The 26,063-nt window shown below is 39.6% G+C and overlaps 1 protein-coding gene across 2 annotated transcripts in view; it reads left to right on the top strand.

Moving 5' to 3' along the window:
- The first annotated feature begins 4,514 nt into the window (after positions 1 to 4,514).
- si:dkeyp-19e1.3 (USP6 N-terminal-like protein) overlaps positions 4,515 to 26,063 on the top strand; it is an 83,365-nt gene continuing 61,816 nt past the window's right edge. Inside the window, exon 1 of one of the 2 annotated variants that reach the window (XM_010884351.4) lies at positions 4,515 to 4,757. The gene's annotated coding sequence lies outside the window, so the exon portion shown is untranslated. The remainder of the gene's footprint in view (positions 4,758 to 26,063) is intronic. The other variant, XM_020040283.2, reaches the window with a different exon arrangement.

Genomic DNA, 26,063 nt, shown 5'->3' on the forward strand with positions numbered 1-26,063 from the left:
TAGATCTACAAGGATTTACATCCTTGAAGGATGAACTTAGTGGAAAAGGAGAACTGACCCTACCCAGGCACAATAAAATAGCAGCATAAAACCTTGGGGCTGGTGCAGAGACACTGTGGCCCTATCCTGGGGAGGCCCCGGACAGGGCCCAACAGGCAAGAGGTAAATCCACCCACATTGCCAAGCAAACCAAAGGGACACCCACCAATCGCAACCACCCTGAAATGAGGGCTGAGTATGGCCAGCAGTTCAACCCAAAATGCATGATGGGCGCAACGGGGAGACAACAACAAGCCAATAACTCCACCCCCAAATGGCATTGGAGGGAGGGCATCCCAGTGGCAATGAGAGCCAACCTGGCAAGACAGCTAGGGTAGACAGTATCAAGTCTTTCCGGTCACCATCACACCCCTGGGCCAGACTACACCTAATCATAGACCATGCTGAAGAGTTGAGTCTTTAGTAGACACATGAAAGTTTGCACCAAGTCTGAATTTCTAACCATAATTGGCAGATCATTCCATAGTAGTGGAGCTCTATGAGAGAAAGCCCTGCCTCCGGCTGTTTGTTTAGAAATTCTAGGTACAATTAGAAGGTCTGCATCTTGCGATCTAAGGTTACGTGTAGGTATGTATGGCTGGATCATTTTAGCGAGGTAAGTAGGAGCAAGTCCATGTAATGCTTTATAGATTAAGAATAAAACCTTAAAATCAGCCCTAACCCTAACAGGCAGCCAGTGTAAAGAGGCTAGTACTGGAGTAATGTGTTCAAATTCTTTTGTTCTAGTTAGGATTCTAGCAGCTGTGTTCAGCACTAATTGAAGTTTATTTATTGATTTATCAGGATAACTGGATAATAGAGCATTGCAGAAATGTAATCTAGAAGTAACAAAAACATGGATTTGTTTATCTGCATCAGTTTTTGATTAAAAGTTTCTAATTATGTTCCGAAGACGGTAATATGCAACTCTTGAGATATATTTTATATGTTCAACAAAGGAGAGGTCAGGGTCGAGGGTAACACAGAGGTTTCTTACAATTTTTGGGATACGATCATACAGCAGTCGAGGTTCACAGTGAGATCTGCTAACAAAACCTTTTGTTTCTTGGGTCCTAAAACAAGCATTTCTGTTTTTCTTGAGTTTAGAAGTAAGAAGTTCTTTGTCATCCACTTCCTAATATCTGAAACTCATGCTTCCAAAGTAGCTAATTTGGGGCTTCTCCATGTTTCATTGAAATATACAACTTCATCATCAGCATAACAGTGAAAATGTATTCCGGATGACTTCACCCTGAGACAGGATATATAGTGAGAAATATAATGGGCCAAAAAAACAAAAACATACCTTTGATTTATCAGAGTATATGCCATTTACACATACGAACTGATATCTTTCAGATAAAGATTAAACAATCTTGCAAAAAGCGCTTGCAAACTGTTCTTAAACACAATGTCAATATTAATAATTTTTCCACATACCACAACCCCAAAAAATAAGGAATGTTCCAGGAGTCCTTGTTAAGGGGGGCATACAGTGAATCTGGAATGTATTCAGATCCCTTCACTTTTTACACATTTTGTTTTATTACAGCCTTATCCTAAAATGTATCAAATAATTTCCCCCCTCATCAATCTACACACAATATCCTACAATAACTGAGCAAAAACAGTTTTTTATACATTTAAGCTAATTTATTATAACATACCATACCAGGGCCCCTAGGCTCCGCCTCAATCCATACCAGGGCCCCCTGGATACACCTCCACAACCTATATACCTATATACCTATATACCTACATTATACCTATATAGATATACCTTTATAGCCTCTAACTACCAGAATGTGTTTGATCTATTTAATGTAAATGTATTTAATATTCTATAATATATACATTTTATTTATATTCAATATTTCCATGAATGTGAGCCAATAATAATCAATAATATATATATATTGATTATTATTATTATTGGTGTATAGAGTTATTTTATAGGTGTTGAAGATATAGAAGTTTGTGGTTGTTTAAGATTATTCACAGCGTCACTTTGGATAAAACCAAGTATTTGCTAAATTTTTTGTATTTTTTGTATCTCCACACAAGATCTAACCTTAACATTGATGGAAGTTGTTGTGTCCTTGGGGGCCAATGCTGAAGATATTTGTTTGAACCCTTTCACCGATCTGTCCCTCCACACAATCCTGTCTCGGAACCTTACAGACAAGTCCTTCGACCTCATGGCTTGGCTTTTGCTCTGACATGCATTGTCAACTGTGGGACCTTATACAGCTCTGGAAAAAATTAAGAGACCACTAAAAAATTATCAGTTTCTCTGGTTTTACTATTCATAGGTATGTGTATGAGTAAAATGAACATTTTTGTTTTATTCTATAAACTACTGACAACATTACACCCAAATTCCAAATAAAAATATTGTCATTTATAGTATTTATTTCTAGAAAACAACTGGTCAAAATAATCAATAATATATGCATTGTTTTCAGACCTCAAATAATGCAAAGAAAACAAATTCATATTCATTTTTCAACAACAAAATACTAATGCTTTAACTTAGTATTTAGAGGAGCAACTTAGAAGAGTTCAGAAATCAGTATTTGGTGGAATAACCCTGATTTTTTATCACAGCTTTTATGCGTCTTGGCATGCTCTCCACCAGTCTGTCACATTGCTTTTGGTTGACTTTATGCCACTTCTGGCACAAAAATTCAAGTAGCTCAGCTTTGTTTGATGGCTTATGACCATCCATCTTCCTCTTGATCAAATTCCAGAGGTTTCCAATGTGGTTCAGGTCTGGAGATTGGGCTGGCCATGACAGGGTCTTGATCTGGTTGTCCTCCATCCACACCTTGGTTGACCTGGCTGTGTGGCATGGAGCATTGTCCTGCTGGAAAAACCAATTCTCAGGTTTGGGGAACATTGTCAGAGCAGAAGGAAGCAGGTGTTCTTCCAGGATAACCTTGTACTTGGCTTGATTCATACGTCCTTCACAAAGACAAATCTGCCTGATTCAAACCTAGTTGATGGTCATCTTGGAGAGCGGACAGTCGTTTTTGCCCTCTGCCAGTCTTTAGCTTTGTTGTCCCCAATGTCTGTTGCTTTACCTTGTTCTTATGAACCGCCGTTTTTGAAATTTTCAGGATGGAAACAACCTGATTATCACTTTATCCCTCTGCCAGTAAAGCAGAATTGAACCCTTCTTTTCCTCACTCAAAGCTTTTCTTTTCATCTCTTTTGTCATGCTGAATAGCATTTTTTTTCTTAAATTCAAATTCCCTTTGAGGCACTACTTGCAAATTTTTTGCCATCCAACTGGTCCTATTGCAAGAGGACAATGATGACCACAGCAGTGGTTTTTATACTTTTCCTCATTAAATTAGATTTGGTTCAGGTAATAGTCTAATCAGTAACTCATGAAAAATGAGCTGTGCCTGTGTTGGAATTTAACAGACACTGGAATGGAATGGCTGCCATACATGTAAAGATGTTGATTTAAGAAAAATTAGGTGTTATCTCTTAATTTTTTCCAGAGCTGTATGTTTTGTCAATGGGTGGGCAAACTTTTGCATACAACTGTATATACTAGTAGAGGAGTCTCTAGGTAACTTTACATTGTTATTTGGTAGGGAAGTATTTTTACACAATAGTTCTGAGCAAAACCCTTGCCTGGTCTGGTGAAGGCAAAACGAGCATTCTCTTCTGTTGCTTTACTTTTTGTAGCTTTGCTTCTTATAGCAGTGTGTAGGCAACCATTTCCCAGTAGAGGGCGTAGTAAGACTAGACGTTGTTGCCCGAGGTGCAGTTTTCAATATTTGCATTTATTCATAAACCACGCATTGTAGATTGTTCTCGATTAAGACTTAATTAATCTTGCTTTGATATTTTGTAACTTCCTGGTATACACGACCCTATTTCCTTCACATATATTACGTGTCCAGCATTTACCACCTAAGACATAACGTATCTTGTCCAGCATATTATATTCACCCGAGACACTGTTGCCGTGGGAAGTAACTTAAAAGACCAAAACGTTTAGAAGACCAACTATTTTACACTTTTCTAAAATATATTGTTACACGCATGAGTGAAATTATCACGTGCACCACACTGACACCCATGAGATGTATTAATTCCTCTAAACAAAACGTTTTAGTTTCGCAGTGTTTAGTCAAACATATGTTACGGTCGACAAATTCAGGTAGGTAACTCTGATTTGACTAACTGTACAAATCTGTTAGGGGCATATCCGTATTTGTCGAAGGTTTTTGACCGAAACGTGGCACCCTTTTCATAACACTTAAAGCATCTGCACTGTGCGTATTTTTTTTTTTCATAAAATAAATTGTCAGCAACGCATCTAGGAAAATAATTACAACCCCTGATGTATTGTCTAAAAGTTAAAAAATGTTTGGCAAACTAACACGAAGGTTTCTATTGGACAAATTCAATCAGGTCCCTCGCTTGTCTTTCCATTTACTTCCGTTTAAAAAAACTTTTGCGACGAGATGCGGAATTAATACGTCTCGCATCCAGACAGCTGCAAGGTCGTGCTGTGGCATCTGATCTCTAAGGGGTGAGGCTAAGGGAGTGTAGCATGCATGGGTTGTTTGGAGTGGCATAGTCAGCAAACTATCGCAGTTGTCTGGTTGGTGTCTCGGCTCAACGGTTCATGAGCAATAAAGAATGAGAACGGAGGATTCTCGAACTGCCTTGACAGCGCAGGGGATTTAACCTAAAAGGTACGTTATTTGTGAGTGTGTTAGCTGGAACCAACGTTAGCTAGATTAGCTAGCTAACTACAATGATGTGAGTACTACTGACTGTAGTGTAGCATTCTGCTTTTAGTGAGAGCAAACGCCAGTAGTAGACTTGTGTCCTCGCTTTGTGACTGGTGACGATATGAATGTTCGGTTTGAAGATATTGATTGATATTGATTAGTGCCGTTAAATAATGCAGTCTAAATAGCTAGTTACTGTAACTTTTCATGGCTGGCCACACGTCACAGTTTATACATAAGTACAAGGAAAAGCGATGTGTTTATTCAAATGCTGAGGTTTGGTGGGTCTTTTGTTCTTATGTTGTTTGGGCTTGAATTGCCTCAAGAACTATAAGACACTAAGCAAACCGCTGGAAAGGGGGAAACTACACCGTCAGTTTTACGAGTTGAGTATTTTGTAATTGTGTCTTCATTCAAAGGAGATTATTTGTGTGATGTAGCTGTTGCCTCTAATCAACACGTTCGGGATTTTAAATTTCAACGCTGATGATAGTTAGGCTCTGTCTATTGTAATTACTTATTTCCTACTGAATCAATAAAGGTTCATTTTTACAAGGTGTGTCCTGAATAACCGACTATGATCAGAACTCTCAAGTAAGGTACAGTACCAGGCTGCAATTTGATGGTACAGGGTATGACTTAGGGCTAACATTAGGATTTATTTAATGGTTTACATTTTGGCTAGTGTAGTTTCTTCTCAAATTCTGATCTCTGAACGACTCGAGTATGCTTCGCTAAATATAGGCGTGTGTTAGCGTGTGATCTTACGTTGTCTGACTGGTTACTGTTATTGTGTAACGGAGTATATGTGCTATCACTGGCCATACCGCTTGTTTTCATTCTGTTTAACCTGGGGACCAGCACAGGAAACAGTGTTTTTTCGCTTACTTCCTTTAGCATTTGACAAAGATGGTGGTTTGAGATGGGCTGAATCAACTAGAATTTAACCGTCCTAGAGGGTCCAAAAAGTAAACATACTGCATTTAATCGTAAACCTAGAAATTATGAAGCTGCATGTACTTTGTAATAATGATTATCTTTTGTTATTGTGATGGGAGTAATTTAACAAATGTATAGATCTGTCATGTTATTAGAATTGTATGTTTAGAGCCAGCTTCCTGTCCATAAGCCCACCCCCCAAAAAACGAAAACACTCTGCACTAATGATGCTTCTGCAGTAATGATGTGTCTCCAGAAGTAGGCTTTAACCATACCGAATTTCATGCCATGTGTGGACCTTCAGCTATGTTAGAGGCCTCTCCCTGGGGTATTCATCTGGTTACAGAGAAGGGGCTATAGACCGGGCTAATATGAGCTGTCTGGGGCAGCGGTGCGTATGTGAGTATGCGTGTGTGCGTGCATGAAATCTTCTGACTGGTGTTCATTGTTCAGTTTGTCACTTACCTCCCAAGTGTTATTTTTCGTCATAGATTTGAATGTCTGGCTTCCACAGAGGAATGTGTCACGTTCAGTTCCAAATGTAGACAAGCTGACTGAGTATTTCCTCTAGTGGAAATATGTTCTGGGGGTGTAATGGTACGCTAATCCACGATACCATATGTATTGTGGGTTCAGAGTCATGGTTTGGTATTTCTGTACAGTCCAAACATGTATAGTCAACAATTAAATATTTTATTTATTTTTTACAAAAGATGCAACTCTAACCCAGGAATAATATGATCCATAATACCGGATGAGCTCAATAAAAACAATAATTACTAATCACATTTTTAAGAAGGAAATCCTTTTTGTGGTTTATTGGGCAATTAATTGTTTTCTTGAGCTTTCGCTTGTTCATACCTACAGTACAGGCCAAAAGTTTGGACACCCCTTCTCATTCAGTGCGTTTTCTTTATTTTCATGACTATTTACATTGTAGATTCTCACTGAAGGTATCAAAACTATGAATGAACACATGGAATGATGTACTTAACAAAAAAGTGTGAAATAACTTGTCTTATATTTTAGAGTCCTCAAAGTAGCCACCCTTTGCTTTTTTGATAGCGCTGCAAACCCTTGGTGTTCTCTCAATGAGCTTCATGAGGTAGTCACCTGAAATGGTTTTCACTTCACAGGTGTGTGTCAGGGTTAATTAGTGCAATTTCTTTCCCTTATTAATGGGGTTGGGACCATCAGTTGTGTTGTGCAGAAGCCCGGTTGATACACAGCCGACAGCCCTATTGGACAACTGTTAGAATTCATATTATGGCAAGAACCAATCAGCTAAGTAAAGAGAAACGAGTGGCCATCATTACCAAGTGCAGTCGCAAAAACCATCAAGCGTTACAACGAAACTGGCTCACATGAGGACCGCCCCAGGAAAGGATGACCAAGAGTCACCTCTGCTGCTGAAGATAAGTTAATCCGAGTCACCAGCCTCAGAAATCGCAGGTTAACAGCAGCTCAGATGAGAGACCAGCTGAATGCCACACAGAGTTCTAACAGCAGACACATCTCTAGAACAACTGTTAAGCGGAGACTGCGCAAATCAGGTCATGTAGTTGCTAGGAGAGCACTGCTAAGGAGAGGCAATAAGCAGAAGAGATTTGTTTGGGCCAAGAAACACAAGGAATGGACATTAGACCAGTGGTAATCTGTGCTTTGGTCTGATGAGTCCAAATTTGAGGTCTTTGGTTCCAACCGACGTGTGTTTGTGCGACGCAGAAAAGGTGAACGGATGGATTCTACATGCCTGGTTCCCACCGTGAAGCATGGAGGAGGAGGTGTGATGGTGTGGGGGTGCTTTGCTGGTGACACTGTTGGGGATTCATTCAAAATTGAAGGCATAATGAACCAGCATGGCTACCACAGCATCCTGCAGCGACATGCCATCCAATCTGGTTTGCGTTTAGTTGGACCATCATTTATTTTTCAACAGGACAATGACCCCAAACGCAGCTCCAGGCTGTGTAAGGGCTATTTGACCAAGAAGGAGAGTGATGTAGTGCTGCGCCAGATGACCTGGCCTCCACAGTCCCTGGACCTGAACCCAATCCAGATGGTTTGGGGTGAGCTGGACTGCAGAGTGAAGGCAAAAGGACCAACAAGTGCTAAGAATCTCTGGGAACTCCTTCAAGACTGTTGGAAAACCATTTCAGGTGACTACCTCTTGAAGCTCATCAAGAGAATGCAAAAGCAGTAATCAGAGCAAAGGGTGGCTACTTTGAAGAAACTAGAATATAAGACATGTTTTCAGTTATTTCACACTTTTGTTAAGTACATAATTCCACATGTGTTCATTCATAGTTTTGATGCCTTCAGTGAGAATCTACAATGTAAATAGTCATGAAAATAAAGGAAACTCATTGAATGAGAAGGTGTGTCCAAACTTTTGGCCTGTACTGTATTTGCTGAAATAGCTACAAGAGTGGGTTGAGCATATTTTAGAAAGTGCTGAAACCCTGCATTCTCACAAGCAATTAGCTGTCATTAACACATCTACACTCACCTAAAGGATTATTAGGAACACCTGTTCAATTTCTCATTAATGCAATTATCTAATCAACCAATCACATGGCAGTTGCTTCAATGCATTTAGGGGTGTGGTCCAGGTCAAGACAATCTCCTGAACTCCAAACTGAATGTCAGAATGGGAAAGAAAGGTGATTTTAAGCAATTTTGAGTGTGGCATGGTTGTTGGTGCCAGACGGGCCGGTCTGAGTATTTCACAATCTGCTCAGTTACTGGGATTTTCACGCACAACCATTTCTAGGGTTTACAAAGAATGGTGTGAAAAGGGAAAAACATCCAGTATGCGGCAGTCCTGTGGGCAAAAATGCCTTGTTTATGCTTGAGGTCAGAGGAGAATGGGGCGACTGATTCAAGCTGATAGAAGAGCAACTTTGACTGAAATAACCACTGGTTACAACAGAGGTATGCAGCAAAACATTTGTGAAGCCACAACACGCACAACCTTGAGGCGGATGGGCTACAACAGCAGAAGACCCCACCTCTCATTTCCACTACAAAAGGAAAAAGAGGCTACAATTTGCACATGCTCACCAAAATTGGACAGTTGAAGACTGGAAGAATGTTGCCTGGTCTGATGAGTCTCTATTTCTGTTGAGACATTCAGATGGTCGAGTCAGAATTTGGCATAAACAGAATGAGAACATGGATCCATCATGCCTTGTTACCACTGTGCAGGCTGCTGGTGGTGGTGGTGGTGGTGGTGTAATGGTGTGGGGGATGTTTTCTTGGCACACTTTAGGCCCCTTAGTGCCAATTGGGCATCGTTTAAATGCCACGGCCTACCTGAGCATTGTTTCTGACCATGTCCATCCCTTTATGACCACCATGTACCCATCCTCTGATGGCTACTTCCAGCAGGATAATGCACCATGTCACAAAGCTCGAATCATTTCAAATTGGTTTCTTGAACATAACAATGAGTTCACTGTACTGAAATGGCCCCCACAGTCACCAGATCTCAACCCAATAGAGCATCTTTGGGATGTGGTGGTACGGGAGCTTCGTGCCCTGGATGTGCATCCCACAAATCTCCAACTGCAAGATGCTATCCTATCAATATGGGCCAACATTTCTAAAGAATGCTTTCAGCACCTTGTTGAATCAATGCCATGTAGAATTAAGGCAGTTCTGAAGGCGAGAGGGGGTCAAACACAGTATTAGTATGGTGTTCCTAATAATCCTTTAGGTGAGTGTATAGCTCTTGTATGAATGTAGTGGCGAGAGTAGTAAATGGTGATGTCTCTTGACTTTTCTATGTTGCTCCTGCAATATTGATACTAGTTTAATATCAGTGTAGATGTATTCACATGTTCAAGGTGTTTGCAGCAGTATAAGCCACTTTTGTTTTATGAACAACTCTGTTCATCACCATTGCTGTCTACTGGGAAATCAAAATGCTGTTAATCTTAAAATTCCACCACTTGCCATTTTACAGAAGTAAGTTTCTCCTTCACAAAAGAACATTTTGAAAAATCCCAACAATTATAATTTTGGTTATGACACAAATGCTCTAAAAAACAGATTAACCCCAAAAAACATCCAGGTCGATCAGATTTATTTAAGAGGCAGTCAACACAGCATTGTTAAATATGATTATTATGATTATTAATATAATGTATTCCTTTGGGTTCGTGTGCTACTCCTAAAGAGGCCCGGTATGGTTACATATACATGTACTGTTAAAGCCCTAGAAATATTCATAAATAGGGCTTGTGACATAGGCTTTTTGATTCACCCAAATGGTTAGATACATTTCAGGGACAGTGCTACAGTCAATTATCGGCTGTAATATATATCTGTGTAGGGATTCCTCAGGGGAAACACAGTTTGCTTATGCAAAGCATGCAGGGCTTAAATTTGCCCCAAAATAATTAGTTAATACCCCTCTGATGCTGACAGGGAGTTGCATTATCATGCATGCATGGTTGGTAGAGGACAGTTAACTCTGCGGCCAATTTTTGCAGACTGATGCCTGATCTAATAATTTCTGGGAAGGTAATTACCATGCGCTTACCACCTTAGGATTGCTCTGTATGTTTGTCTGCATAGTCGACCAATGCATTGCTTTTATCAGAAACTCAACCAGTGAATTGAAGTTATTCATTTTTTATAGTTTTTAATGTTGTTTGTGTGACTGTAACCCGTGAAAATAATGGTTGGCTGCGTTGGGAACGTAGGTCATGGGTCATTTAAAAATGTTGACACCATTGAATGTTATAAAGGCTTCGAGCAGCTGCAGGTTGTAATTATCTAAGACTTATCAATCCTCAACAATTATTTGAGTTGCTCAACCTACTGTATAAAAATATTCCTGTGTAAATGGGATAATTTATATTTTATTGTTAAGTGTTTCTACTCTGGCCTATGCATTTCACCTGTTTTGTTGTTAGCTCAAGTGGACAGTGACCTTTGACTTACCAAATTCAAGGCCATCCTGCAGGTGCTTCTAAAATGAATTGTCTTTGCAAGAAAGGAATTTTTTTTTCGTCTAAAAGTTAAGAAAGAATGGACTATGGTGTTCTTGTGTAAACACCCCAGAGGTATTGGTTATGTTTATCATCTGGGTGTTTGGCCATTTATGGTCTGTCGGTCTATTGAAACTCGACAAGCTTTTGCAATATGTGGATTGTTGTAACCAAATGTTGCAAGGCCGAATGTGACATGAAGCTAGGTAAAACCAACCAAGTAAGTATGTTTTGAGAAAGTGACAATATCAGAATTGTCTCCTTGACAACTTTCTTGTCTATCACTATAGTGTATTCTATAAATGCTCTTTTCTTTGTCAGTAAGGCATCTTATTGTACTTTTTTCTTTATTATTGAACTCATTAACACTTTGGCTGCTCAAAGAACACAACCATTTTCCATTAGGCTGAGTAATGGCACAGGTACACACCGTATCATTTTGAGTGAATTTCACATTGCATTTCCCCAGTGATATTTGAAATTACAGGCAGTGTTAATGTCAAGGTGATGCATTCACTGAAATTGTTTAATTGGAATGAGTAGCTATTTCTAAGTAGGCTAGTGATCACATCACTGAGCTTTTATTAGCTGTGTCAGTCAGAAATGTCCATCAATTAATCATGGCGCTTTTGCAGAAGTCAATTTGATGTTGTCAATCATAAAGACATGCAAGTGTTTGGCCTTGTCTGGTCCAACTGCTATTTCTGTCACACGCAGTGTTGGTTTGAGTCTGGCCACTGCTCCTACAGCAAGATCTCTTCTTATCAAGTAATCTTTTAAATAAATACATGCAGGTGTGAGTAGGGTTGGGACGATAGGAGAATTTCATGCCACGGTAATCCTGGCCAAAATAATCCTGATTTACGATTTTATCTTGATTTATGTGGGGCTTGGCGGGAGACTCCTAAGAGACAGCCTGTCAGCCCAATAACAGTTCTTCATTACATAACTTGCGTTTTTGTGCATTTAAAAAGACATTACAATAGAATACAAGACGGTTTTTATTGCATTAATTAAAGATCATGTAAATCTCTAAATGTATAATGAGAGAGAGAGAGATGTGTTTATAATAGACTTTCTTCACTTCACATTTTATAGTGGGGATGTCTTTATGAAAGTGTGGATCTTACGAAATTTGAGACTGGCCAAGCTATAATATAAAATGCATGTGCCATAAAGGTTAAAACAATGTAGCGGACGTAATGCAGCCTTTTTGTGTTTTGGACACATTTCTATCTGATTATCTGACAGTTAAGATCCGATTATCTTTCTTCACTGGCCTATTTCGATCGGATATGGCAATTTTTCGGATCCCAGCTGGATTGGGTATTGATTTTAAAACAAATCATACAGATATTTTGGGGGTCAAAATAAAATTGTCATGGACACAGTTTTGTTGGGAAATGTGTTTTGTGATCCAATGAAGAGACTTTCTTGGCTGACAGTGAAGCATATTGAAGTTGTTCTAAGTAGTTCATACTTGCACTTTCTCTGGGAAGTGACCGATGGAAATAATGGGCCTTTTCATATTTTAAGATTGCATTCTTGCAATGGAGAGTTTGGGGAAAGTATTTTGAAAATCATTTTTTCTTTTGTAGAATCTGTACAATACAAACCCAACTCATAATGATTTTAAGAATTTCTATTTTTATTGAACCTGACTATATTCTTCTATTCACTTACCGCATTCATCTCTGCTGATTTTCTTCCATTAAATAGAGTGGGGAGAACAAGTATTTGATACACTGCCGATTTTGCAGGTTTTCCCACTCACAAAGCATGTAGAAGTCTGTAATTTTTATCATATGTACTCTTCAAGTGATGGAATCTAAAATAAAAAATCACATTGTATGATTTTTAAGTAATTAATTGGCATTTTATTGCATGACATAATTATTTGATACATCAGAAAAGTAGAACTTAATATTTGGTACAGAAACCTTTGTTTTTAATTACAGACATCACTCCTCCATACAGACCTCCAGATCCTTCAGATTTCAGAGCTGTCGCTGGGCAATACAGACTTTCAGCTCCCTCCAAAGATTTTCTATTGGGTTCAGGTCTGGAGACCAGGAACTCGAGATGCTTCTTACGGAGCCACTCCTTAGTTGCCCTGGCTGTGTGTTTCGGGTTGTTGTCATGCTGGAAGACCCAGCCACGACCCATCTTCAATGCTCTTATTGAGGGAAGGAGGTTGTTGGCCAAGATCTCGCGATGTCCCCATCCATCCTCCCCTAAATCCGGTGCAGTCGTCCTGTCCCCTTTGCAGAAAAGCATCCCCAAAGAATTATGTTTCCACCTCCATGCTTCACGGTTGGGATGGTGTTCTTGGGGTTGTACTCATCCTTCTTCTTCCTCCAAACACGGTGAGTGGAGTTTAGACCAAAAAGCTCAATTTTTGTCTCATCAGACCACATGACCTTCTCCCATTCCTCCTCTGGATCATCCAGATGTTCATTGGCAAACTTCAGACGGGCCTGGACATGCGCTGGCTTGAGCAGGGGGACCTTGCGTGCGCTGCAGGATTTTAATCCATGACGGCGTTGTGTGTTACTAATGGTTTTCTTTTGAGACTGCGGTCCCAGCCCTCTTCAGGTCATTGACCAGGTCCTGCCATGTAGTTCTGGGCTGATCCCTCACCTTCCTCATGATCATTGATGCCCCACGAGGTGAGAACTTGCATGGCGCCCCAGACCAAGGGAGATTGACCATCATCTTGAACTTCTTCTATTCTCTAATAATTGCGCAAACAGTTGTTGCCTTCTCACCAAGCTGCTTGCCTATATTCCTGTAGCCCATCCCAGCCTTGTGCAGGTCTACAATTTTATCCCTGATTTCCTTACACAGCTCTCTGGTCTTGGTCTTGTGGAGAGGTTCGAGTCCGTTTGATTGAGTGTGTGGACAGGTGTCTTTTATACAGGTAATGAGTTCAAACTGGTGCAGTTAATACAGGTAATGAGTAGAGAACAGGAGAGCTTCATAAGGAAAAATGAACGGGTGTGTGATAGCCGGAATTCTTTCTGGTTGGTAGGTGATCAAATACTTATGTCATGCAATAAAGTGCAAATTAATTATTTTAAAATCATGCAATGTGATTTTCTGGATTTTTGTTTTAGATTCCGTCTCTCGCAGTTGAAGTGTACCTATGATAAAAATGACAGACCTCTACATGCTTTGTAAGTAGGAACACTGCTGTTTTTGCAGGTTTATCAAATACTTGTTCTCCCCACTGTAAATCTTGTTCTTGTGCATTTAAAAAGCAATTACAAAGAAGGGTTTTCTTGCATTGATACAAGAACATGTAAATCCCTACATTTATATGGTTGCCCGCTAGCAGAGCCATTCGGCTTCATTGCCAATACATTGCTGAGGATGTTTAGTGGCATAGTAAAACGTGAGATGAGGTATGCGCGCCACTTGTAAATTAAAACAACTAGTCAGGGACACATCAGCTACTGGCAGAGCTTTTCAGGATGATCTTGATTTACGTTTATCCCGATAATGGAATGGATTATTTTCCATTGCATTTATTACTGACATTGTCTATTGTCCCAGATGTGAGTAGCTAATGAAATACCAATTGACTAAGGACCACTGAATGGCACATTGGTGTAGTCACTGCTGGGCCTTTATCAAAAATTGGTTTAGAAACTGGACTGGGAAAAACAATGTAAAGAGTAATATTATAATATCAACTCGGACTTGATAACTTGATGTCGCTGAATAAACTTGACTTGGGTCTACAATCATGTTGTGCTACGCAAACATAGGCTGTAATTTCAGATTTTATTACTTCCCATGTGATATGGAAAGAGGACGCTTCTTGATCCCTGCAAAGATCCAGGAAAGTTAAGAGGAATATACAGCATAGCTGGATCTTGGGAGATTGACCATGTCTAACCCGTTTCGAAACACTAAATCAGAGTTGTTGTTTTGTTTGTCTTGTCAATGGCATAGTTTGCATTTTTAATTTGGTGATTATTTTTGGATACATTTTTGGATCTGATTCCTGTAGTTCCTGCTGATTCAAACGGTCCACAGATCACTCACGACTCATTTTAAACGTCTGTGAGAAAAGGGCTATTTCTTCCCCACGCTTATAATTAGATCCACTTATGATTTCATTCTCTTGAGAGAGTGGATCCCACATGTCTTTATCAGTTCGTTTCTGTTTATGAAAACTCTTCCTTTGCATTCTTTCCACCTCCCGCTCAAAAACCCACTGCCACTCTGGGAAAGGGTACGCTCCTGCTCTCCCCGGCATGCATTGTGTTCACCATTGTTATATTTAGATATGGCTTCCCCTCACTAGTCTAGGTAGGAATGCTGAGAGGCCTTTGTCGGTTCTTGGATTCTCAGGCCAGGCCAAAAGGGGGAAAGTCCCAGTCAGACGGCCTTGGCACAGCTGGCTGGGTCTCATACTTCACTACTTCCTATCCTAATATGTTCCATGTCTGCAGTGTTGCACGGATGTGACTGAAGCAGAGTCCTTTTTATAAGATGCATATTATTATTTTCTTTTACCAAATCTGCACTTTCAAATCTGTACAGATAGAAGGAATTATTTTCCCATTGAGGTTAATATGTTCATGGGGCCTTGGAGGTAGTTTGCCATCAAAGGGAATGTGTTCTTTTCCTCTTTAACCTCATCTGCACTTTTTGTCAAGACAAGGCACTAGAAATAAGGAATGCTGGCTTATTTAGGTTTAGTAGTAACCAGGCCTATAGTAACAGCCAGGGCTTGCATTTCTTAAGATGTTATTAGTTCACATTGTCTCCACACACACACACACACACACACACACACACACACACACACACACACCTCTAGCTGGTCATTGTCATTTAACTTTTGAGAGGAAACAACATGGGCAAGCATAAACAATTGGCTATTGTCCACTCTGTGTCACACCTGCAGAGTCATTTAATGTCTTCTAGATCAATCATGACTTTGACATTTTAATCTCATTGTTGTTTTTTTTCAGTACTCTTGAAGGGTTGCCAATGGCTATTTACTTTAATTCTATGGTTAGACCTTGTTGAATTATGTGATAAAGGTTGACCGATTATGATTTTTCAATGCTAATGTCGATTTTTGGGTTAATCAAAAATCTACCAATTTATACATTTGTTTAAAATAATAATAACACAAACAATAATTATGAATGGAAAAATGAACACTTTTGATGTAATTTCTTAATACAATATATAAATAAAATTGATTTAGTCTCAAATAAATAATGACATTTGTTCAGTTTGGTTTAAATTATGCAAAACACAATGCAAAAGAAAGGGCTTGGACCTCAAGTAATAGTGCTATTTGTGCCAAAAACATTTAGTTTGTGTTTCAGAAATAAGAAGTTACCCATCTTGATAGTTGACCAATTAATGACAACATTTTTTGTGCCGAAAGGCTGGAGGGTGTCTTTGATCATTTTTATACTTCATCAGTTGGATTGCTACTGTCTTAATGAAACTTACTAACAATCCCATTAAAACTCCAAGCCGTGTTGAGTGGGTTTCAGCATTCAAATGCCATATTGCCTTATTGTACCTGTTTTGACACGGCTGCCCCATATATCCATAGCTGGACCAACTACGGAATGTGTAGCTAACTAGTGATAAAGTGATGATTGATTGTTTTCTGAAAGATACATTTCACCCTTGCTAGCAACCTAACCTAGCTTCTCTGCAGCAACAAGGTTATTTTGTTGCTGCAACGCATGACAAGTGGTGTCACGCTCTCTCTTCGTGTTTAAAAAGCCCCCCAAAACCAACTCAAATCGTTAATAATTTATTGGCCAGGCCAATTTAATCGGATTGTGATAACATTATGTATAATTTGGTCAGTGACTACAGGCTATCAGGGCTAAAACGATTAAAATGTCATTGTAATGCATGAAAATGCAGGGCCAGTGCTAAGGTGAAACATACTTTTCATGACAATATTATTGACGAGTAAACATTTTTCTGTTTGAATAATGCTGCTGCTGGGGATGCACAGCCAGTTACTGTGTAGATAACAATACCCAACTTAACACTTAGATGTTTGCATCAAAAACCAACTGTTCTCTCTTTCACCCATTCACTTGTAGATAAACACCAGATGCTGATATCAAGTTGTGAAAGCTCGCTGGGCAAGCAAACTTACACACACACTTTCCCACACTGCTGCTGACGGGCAGCGAGAGAGTGTGTGGTTTGTAGAAAAAATGTAGTTGTTTTGAAAACGTCAGAACTGCTCTAGAATGTTCCTTCTTAGGAATATGACATTCTATATGGCATTCATGAAATTGAATGTTTAGGGGGGTTTAAATAATATAGATGTACAATCCACATTTCCAAAAAAGTTGGTACACTGTGTAAAATGTAAAGAACAGAGAGAATTCAATGATATGCAAATAATTTAAACCCTATATTCAATAGAATATAGTACAAAGACAACATATCTGAGAAACTGAGAAATGTTATTGTTCCTTGAAAAATATATGCCCACTTTGATTTTGATGCCAGCAACAAATCAAAAATGCTGGGACATTGGCAACAAAAGACTGGAAACATGTAATGCTAAAAAACGAACCCAACAAAATAGGTTAATTGGCAACAGTCAGTAACATGATTGGGTAATAAAAGATCATTCAAGAGAGGATTGATCTGTCAGAAGTGAGGAAGGGGTGGGGTTCACCACTCTGAGAAAAACTGCACAGGCTAATAGAGTCACAATTCAAGAATAACATATTGCATCATATAACTGCAAAGAGTTTGGGGATCTCATCATCTACGGTACACTTATTAAAAGATTATGAGAATCCAGAAGAAAACTGTCCTGTGCTCTGACGAATCAAAATGTTTTGGGAATCATGGATGCCAGCTCAACTGGGGATGTCGTCGGGCGGTGGAAGGAGTACTTCGAGGATCTCCTCAATCCCGCCGTCACATCTTCCATTGAGGAAGCAGAGGATGAGGGCTCAGAGGTGGACTCGTCCATCACCCGGGCTGAAGTCACTGAGGTGGTCAAGAAACTCCTCGGTGGCAAGGCACCGGGGGTGGATGAGATCCGCCCTGAGTACCTCAAGTCTCTGGATGTTGTGGGGCTGTCTTGGTTGACACGCCTGTGCAACATCGCGTGGCGGTCGGGGACAGTGCCTTTGGGATGGCAGACCGGGGTGGTGGTCCCTCTTTTTAAGAAGGGGGACCGGAGGGTGTGTTCCAACTACAGGGGGATCACACTTCTCAGCCTCCCCGGGAAAGTCTATGCCAGGGTTCTGGAGAGGAGAATACGGCCGATAGTAGAACCTCGGATTCAGGAGGAACAGTGTGGTTTTCGTCCGGGCCGTGGAACACTGGACCAGCTCTATACCCTCTACGGGGTGTTGGAGGGTTCATGGGAGTTTGCCCAACCAATCCACATGTGTTTTGTGGATTTGGAGAAGGCATTCGACTGTGTCCCTCGCGGCATCCTGTGGAGAGTGCTTCGGGAATATGGGGTCCTGGGTCCTTTGCTAAGGGCTGTCAGGTCCCTCTACGACCGAAGCAGGAGCTTGGTCCGCATTGCCGGCAGTAAGTCAGACTTGTTCCCAGTGCATGTTGGACTCCGGCAGGGCTGCCCTTTGTCACCGGTTCTGTTCATAATTTTTATGGACAGAATTTCTAGGCGCAGCCAGGGGCCGGAGGGTGTCAGGTTTGGGGACCACACGATTTCGTCTCTGCTCTTTGCGGATGATGTTGTCGTGTTGGCCTCTTCAAACCAGGACCTTCAGCATGCGCTGGGACGGTTTGCAGCCGAGTGTGAAGCGGTGGGGATGAGAATCAGTACCTCCAAATCTGAGGCCATGGTCCTCAGTCGGAAAAGGGTGGCTTGCTCACTTCAGGTTGGTGGAGAGTGCCTGCCTCAAGTGGAGGAGTTTAAGTATCTAGGGGTCTTGTTCACGAGTGAGGGAAGGATGGAACGGGAGATTGACAGACGGATCGGTGCAGCTTCTGCAGTAATGCGGTCGATGTATCGGTCTGTCGTGGTGAAGAAAGAGCTGAGCCGCAAGGCGAAGCTCTCGATTTACCGGTCAATCTACGTTCCTACTCTCACCTATGGTCATGAGCTTTGGGTCATGACCGAAAGGACAAGATCCCGTATACAGGCGGCCGAAATGAGCTTTCTCCGCAGGGTGGCTGGGCGTTCCCTTAGAGATAGGGTGAGAAGCTCGGTCACCCGGGAGGAGCTCGGAGTAGAGCCGCTGCTCCTCCACATCGAGAGGGGTCAGCTGAGGTGGCTTGGGCATCTGTTTCGAATGCCTCCGGAACGCCTTCCTGGGAAGGTGTTCCGGTCCCGTCCCACCGGGAGGAGACCCCGGGGAAGACCTAGGACACGCTGGAGGGACTATGTCTCCCGGCTGGCCTGGGAACGCCTCGGTGTCCCCCCGGAAGAGCTGGAGGAAGTGTCTGGGGAGAGGGAAGTCTGGGCATCCCTGCTTAGACTGCTGCCCCCGCGACCCGGCCCCGGATGAAGCGGAAGAAGATGATGATGATGATGATGATGATGCCGGGTCCTCCGGGCTAAAGAGTGGGAATGCGTCAGTCCACATGGTTTGGAAGTGCACTTGGCATGGGTGACTTGCACATCTGGGAAGGCGCCATTAAAAGCTAAACAATATATACAGGTTTTGGAGCAACATTTGCTAGCATTCAGGCAATGTTTTTTACAGGGAAGGCCTTGCTTATTTCAGTAAGAGAATGCCAAACCACATTCTGCATGTATCCCAAAAGCATGGCTCCTTAGTAAGAGTCCGGGTGCTAAACTGTTGAGCAGCTGAAATCCTATATCAAACAAGAATGGGAATACATTTCCCTTTCAAAACTGCAGCAATTGGTCTCCTCAGTTCCTTACAGTTTTGTTAAAAGAAGTGATGCAACACAGTGTAAACATGCCAACAACATGTTTCAAAAAAGTGGGGACAGGGGCATCAAATTCAAAATGGACGTATTTGGAAAAACAATAACATTTCTCAGTTTCAACATTTGATATGTTGTCTTAGTACTATTTTCAATTAAAGAGGGATAAATTATTTGGACATCATTGAATTGTTTTTAATTGGGTTTTACGCAACATCCCAACATTTTTGGAAACAGGGTAGTGTATATGTAATGTGTAAATAGCTTTTTTAGAAATATTTTTTTAATTTATGAATTTGGCCAAATAGGACTAATCAACAAATGTATTTGTGTATGAGTTAACAGAATATTTTTTTTATCAGATAGTTACTTTAAACATACGTTCATATATAATCTATCCTGCGACTGAAATGGGCTTTCATTCAAGGCAGTAGTGTTCAGTGTTCTGTAAGTAATTTCTGGGTTTTACCCTACTTTGGGGGTAAAAGCGATTTCAGCCTCTGATGTTTTGACTGCTTTGGCTAATTTCCCTACAGTAGCAGCAGACAGATTCTCTGGGCTTTGTGCAGTCAGCTAGACATTTTTATTTTAAGTCTGAAAGAAATGCAAAACATATTTTTGATCATGGTCAACAAGACGAATATAAACCTGCTCTCTTTGCCTCAGAAATGTTAAGTGCAGACTAAAGAGTTGGTATTGAGAAGGCATTGTTTGTCTTTCTGCCTGTACAATGGTGTGTGGATGCAGTGTGGAGTAGAAATCCAGTGATGAAGCCATGCTGTATTTTCACATCTACACAGTTTTTACAGTGACCCTGCAATGATGAGGTCGCCACTTTTATAACCGCTTCTTTCTCCTGCTCTAAGTGTTTAAAATTTCAAGAGAGAATAAAAAGCTACATGGTCATCTTAGTTTTCTTAATCATATTCATTGTGTATGAATTTACATTGGCATGTTTGAGATGTACCCCTCAGGATTGTGGCTGTTAATTGCGTGAACATTGTGATTTGCATGTGCACTGCAAACACCATACGGTTCAGACAGAACTGTCTTCACACTTGGAATACCCCAGGGTGGCTGTATAAAAACACAAACTGTATGATCCAACCAGTTTTTTATTTATTTAAATTAAACCGCAGAATGAACTCTTCACAATCCTTGCAAGCTTAGCATATAGACTACACTTAGCGCAATTATGTAATTTCCTGATCAAAATAATTTGAGCCAGATCGCCATTGTTTTTATAGACAACAATCCTTTTGCACTGCATTTTGATTCCAAAATCTGGTTTCCAATCTGAATATGGGATTCTGAAGCCAATGTTAGAAACCTACCGTGCAAATAATATCCGTTTCATAGGATGTCAAATCATTTACTGTTCTTTGCTTCTAAATTTCAGTATGTTTAAATCTAGTTCAGAATTGTTTTGCAATGCACCATAATGTAGCCTAATTTCACAACATTATTATTTATTAGACAAATGTGTTTCGTTTGTCACATCTGAGCGACCAAAGGAAAAACAATCATGTGTAAAATATTTTGACTAATATTGTAAGCCGAATTTTGTAATTTCCAACCAGATTTCCTAATTAGACAATGCGCTTTATGTATGCAAAATGTATGGATATAAATATACTAATTGATGCTCCTCACGTGCATCAATTATGCTTTTTCTTCCTGGACCACTTTTGATAGGTACTGACCACTGCAGACCGGGCACACCCCACGCTCTGACCCAGTCGTCTAGCCATCACAATTTGGCCCTTGTCAAAGTCGCTCAGATCCTTACTTTAGCCCATTTTACCTGCTTCTAACACATCAACCGAATGTTCACTCCCTAACCGAAAGTACACTGCCTAATATATCCCACCCATTGACCGGTGCCATGATAATGAGATTATCAGTGTTATTCTCTTTACCGGTCAGTGGTCATAATGTTATGTTTTTCCATTTGCATATTATATGTTAAAACACGTTTTGTAACGAAGACTGTTTCAAATAACTAGGCTATTTCAAATAACTACACTTTTCTGTGGTCTTGCTGGCCTCAGTTGCACCATCGCTTGTTTTTCAGTCCGGGGGATGTCTGCTTCGTTTTCAACATTTTGGAGTCGTATGCTGGAGCTGCTGCAAGAGTGTGCAGCTTTTGAATCACTCCGTAATGTTTTACTGTAAGAGCGAGCGAGCAGAGGCTCGCTGTTTTCTTTGCAACAGATCATACAGGTCACACAATATTAGGCTATTTAATATGCTATTAATCTATTCATTTATAGGCACTGGACATTTTGGCTGTTGATAATTTCATCTGCCGGGCAACTACACCTGATACCGGCAAAAAGCTGGCAAATAGACTCTGGATTTAGCCCAGTGAAATGTATTAATTATTCCAATTGGACTCTTAATATCTCACCCAGCACAGCCAGAAGAGGACTGGACACCCCTCTGAGCCTGGGTCCTCTCTAGGTTTCTTCTTAAAATTCGGTCTTTTAGGGAGTTTTTCCTAGCCACTGATATTCAACACTACTGTTGTTTGCTCCTTGGGGTTTAAGGCCGGGTGTCTCTGTAAAGCACTTTGTGACAACTGCTGTTGTAAAAAGGGCTTTATAAATACATTTGATTGATTTGCCAGCTGACGTAAACCCTGGTCTAGGGTGTTCTTCAATATATCTCTGAAAATGTAAATATAAACAAGCCCTAAGCATCTAATTGTCTTATGTTTGTTTGACAGTTACCTAAACAGCCTGTCACCCCACAGGATTTCTGAGGACCCTCTGAACCTTGATAATGTTTAAGACAATTTCTTGAAATTCAACTAATTTGTCCATGGAGCTGAAGTGACGTTTGTAATTTTAAAGCTCATTTCATGCAATTTCATTTTTTGAGTGTCCTCACATACCCGGCAATTTTAATGTGAAATAATAATTGCAATTTGGACCACTTTGCCAATGAGATAAAGTTTGTGTTTCATATTTGTCTACCTCTCAGCTTTTTGAAATGAAAATATCTCTTACCAAACTTGAGATATTGCAAACGCAGTAACCATAAGAACATGTTTTTTAGCAATATTTCCCAAACAGCTGCCATTTAACCCTCCTTTCCCAACAAGATAGACAAAAACTTAGTTTCATATATTCCACTACTTCTCAGCTAGTTAAGTCAGAAAGAATAACGCAAATATCTCTTACGGCACTTGAGATAATGCAACTTGAGTAACCATAGCAACAGGATTTTTTCCAACTTTTCAAAAACAGCTCCAATAGAAAGTACTCAGACCCACCAACATGGAGGAACTTAAATGTAGATACACTTCTCAGCTATTATAATCAAAAATAATTTTGAAAATATTAATGTTCTAATGCTTAACCTATCAGCTATCAATGCTTAACTTATCAGCGAGTTTGAAAAATACAAGAATGTGTTTGTATTAAAGGTCTTATCATACGGGGGAAAAACAGAAATAATTGTTTTTCATATTATTTTCTTAACTAAGAACACAGGCTATAGTTTTTTCATTCGTTTATTAGGCCCTACAAATGTACAAAAAGAAAATTACACAACACTTAAATTATTCTAAGATAATTTTTCATTTTGATCTCAATATGATGATGTACAAGGTGAAATAACACAATCGACCAGATTTGTCTATCAAAGGATATACCCATGAATAGCCGTACATAGGCCTAAAGCACACGGTTACTTGATAAACATGAACATTTTAATTTAAAATAATTAATAACACACAGGTACAGCCTATTTGTAAAAAATAAAATTGATAGATCCAAAATTGATAGTAACCGTGTGTTTCACTTGATCAATTGATGAATTAGCCTACACAAGAAGCTGAATCTATTGAAAAAACGGTAATGTCTTACATCTGTTAAAGTAGCCTATATCGTTTGTATTGTATTGTTTCAATAATAGCCTAAATTGTTGAATGGTCATGGAAATCTTATATTGAATTTATAAGTTCATTCAAATTCAACCAAATCTCTATAATTAATCTGAGTGTATCGTGCATTCATCCATGTCTTGCATTCAGTGAGGAGTGATTAGCGCCTAGGTACCAATGTTAAGTGCCGTGGGCTGTTGGCTGATTTAAGTCAGAAAAAAGGGTAAAAAAACTAGTAAATAGTCTCTAAATAGTTTTCCGTTTTGTGAGTTTAGAATTCTGACTTAAATCAGCCAAAACTGACAAATGTAATATACGCCTATTTAGGAACAGTCATGGAAAGAGGAGGGTGTAACTTGAGCGAGAAGGCCAATTAGCAGTCCTAGTGTTAAGGAGATGTGAGGATCACTTTCTGTGTGGATCTTCAGCTCAGCTTTGCGCACTCGTTTTTGTGGTCTCAATTCCGTTGCTTCTCTCAAGATATTTTTTACAATGTTGTTGTGTCTGTCTTTACAAGGAAATGTCTGTGGAGCATCCTACTTGTCTTACCTGCCCTCTAAGACCTTAAGACTTTTGCAAACTCCCAGACAGAATATGCACCAGCCCAATTAAGCCCAGTCACCTCAATCATATACACTCCGCATACATACACATTCAGTACACATCCATGCGCACACATTCCACCTAGCTGTCCCATCTAGTGTAATCAGCACATTCTTTTATATCTTTATGACATGCTGTTATTTCGAAGTAGATTAAATTGTTGCTTTGAATGATGTAGAGTGAGTAAATTTCTTTTGTATGGTTTTGAGCATCACCTACATTGGTGTTTTGCTTAGTAGCAGAGTCCGAAATTAACTATTTGTCTCACTGACGGCCAAGGGGACTGGCAGATGAAAAAATCCCCTCACTATCTTAAGAATTTTTAAAAAACATTTTCTTGAAATTCTAAAAAAATTCCCATGAATCAGAGAACAATGGCCCTGCAAACATTGCATACACATTCAGCATTTTAGATGTAGCAATAATAATATATAATTAAAGCTGCAAGCAGTGGGTTTCAGCATTTAGTGGGTTTCAACATTGAAGCTAATTCTAGCCAGAATGCACATTTTCAGCCTATATCCGTTGTTGCAAGCAATATGACTTCTTGTTTTTCCTTTTCTGTGTGGCCAACTTGAAACATCATTCACACAAAGTAAAATCATAACCCTGATCATCTGTACCAAATGTAATCTCACTGAGTGTAAAAAAAAAAAACCCACTGTAATGGCTATTATGCCACCACTGTTTGGCCAAATGTTACATTGCAACAGTTTACAAGACATTTACCTCAAGTGGTATTATAATACAATTTTCTGGAACAGATAAATATGGATACTTCAAAAGTCTGACACTATCAGAGCAGTACAACACCTTAAGCTCCAAACAAACTAACTAGGTAGTTTGAGTTTTTTGGAATGTAATAAATGTAGCCTAATTGTATGGTAAATATAACTGAATGGAAGTTTGTCTTCCCCAGTGCAGAGCATATTAATGAATTCAGCTTTTGCTTGTTGTAAGATAATGATGGGCTCAGAACAGATAATCATTATAATTTTAATTAACATCAATGATTGAGCAAACTTTCTCTTAGAATTGTTTAATTTTGATAATCAAAAGACTATTACAGGTGGCAAAAATAAAACCAATACCTTTCCAGATTTTCATTTATTTGGAAACTACCCTCCCTATTCTTACTGTAAAAACATGTAGACTTCGGTTGGGCATGGACATATAGCCTACATGCCCATGTGTTGTTGTTAAACTACAACTCAGATTTCATTTTAATTTAACTGCCATGTCTACAATCCAAAGGTGTACTTGATAAGTTTAGCCTTCAGAAGTGGAATTGTAGAAACTAATTCAAACCCAGAAATTTCTTAACTACTGAGAATGGATTATCTAATGATGCTTGAACACACAACACCCTCTCTACCAAAGACACATTTTTAATAGCTAATCCATTGGTTAGAAAGTTCATGTCACCCGAATGATTTAAGATGAATTAACGCTATCTTGGACTGAGGCTCTTCTAGTAATTATTTTTGACGGAATAATCATGGCAATGTTGCATTCCACTAAACATTTGCTTATACTAGCAAGTCATTGTACAAATGAAAACAGAGTGAACTTAGCTACATGAGCATAAATTAGCTTTGGAGGCTTGAACGCATGACACCATCTCTAAAAGGTCAAATTATTATTAGCTGAACTGTATGCTAGAATATTCATGTCTCAAGAATGATTTTAGATGGACTAACATTAGCTAAAACTGAGATTAGTTAAACATGTTTCCATTAGCTAACCGTTATTACCTAGCTAACAGTGCAACTGACAGAATTGCAATGAAACTACGTCAATAGACTGATGTGAACGAACTTATAAAAATACATATAGCATTAATGAAAATATATATTATATTATAAAAATATAATTTTCTGTTTCTGACATCACTAGGCCAGCAAAAAAGGTCAGTAGCAGTTTTTAAAAATATCTCATTAATAATTTTATCAT

Source organism: Esox lucius, chromosome 19, assembly GCF_011004845.1.
Source record: "Esox lucius isolate fEsoLuc1 chromosome 19, fEsoLuc1.pri, whole genome shotgun sequence".
In the NCBI taxonomy this organism is placed as follows: domain Eukaryota; kingdom Metazoa; phylum Chordata; class Actinopteri; order Esociformes; family Esocidae; genus Esox; species Esox lucius.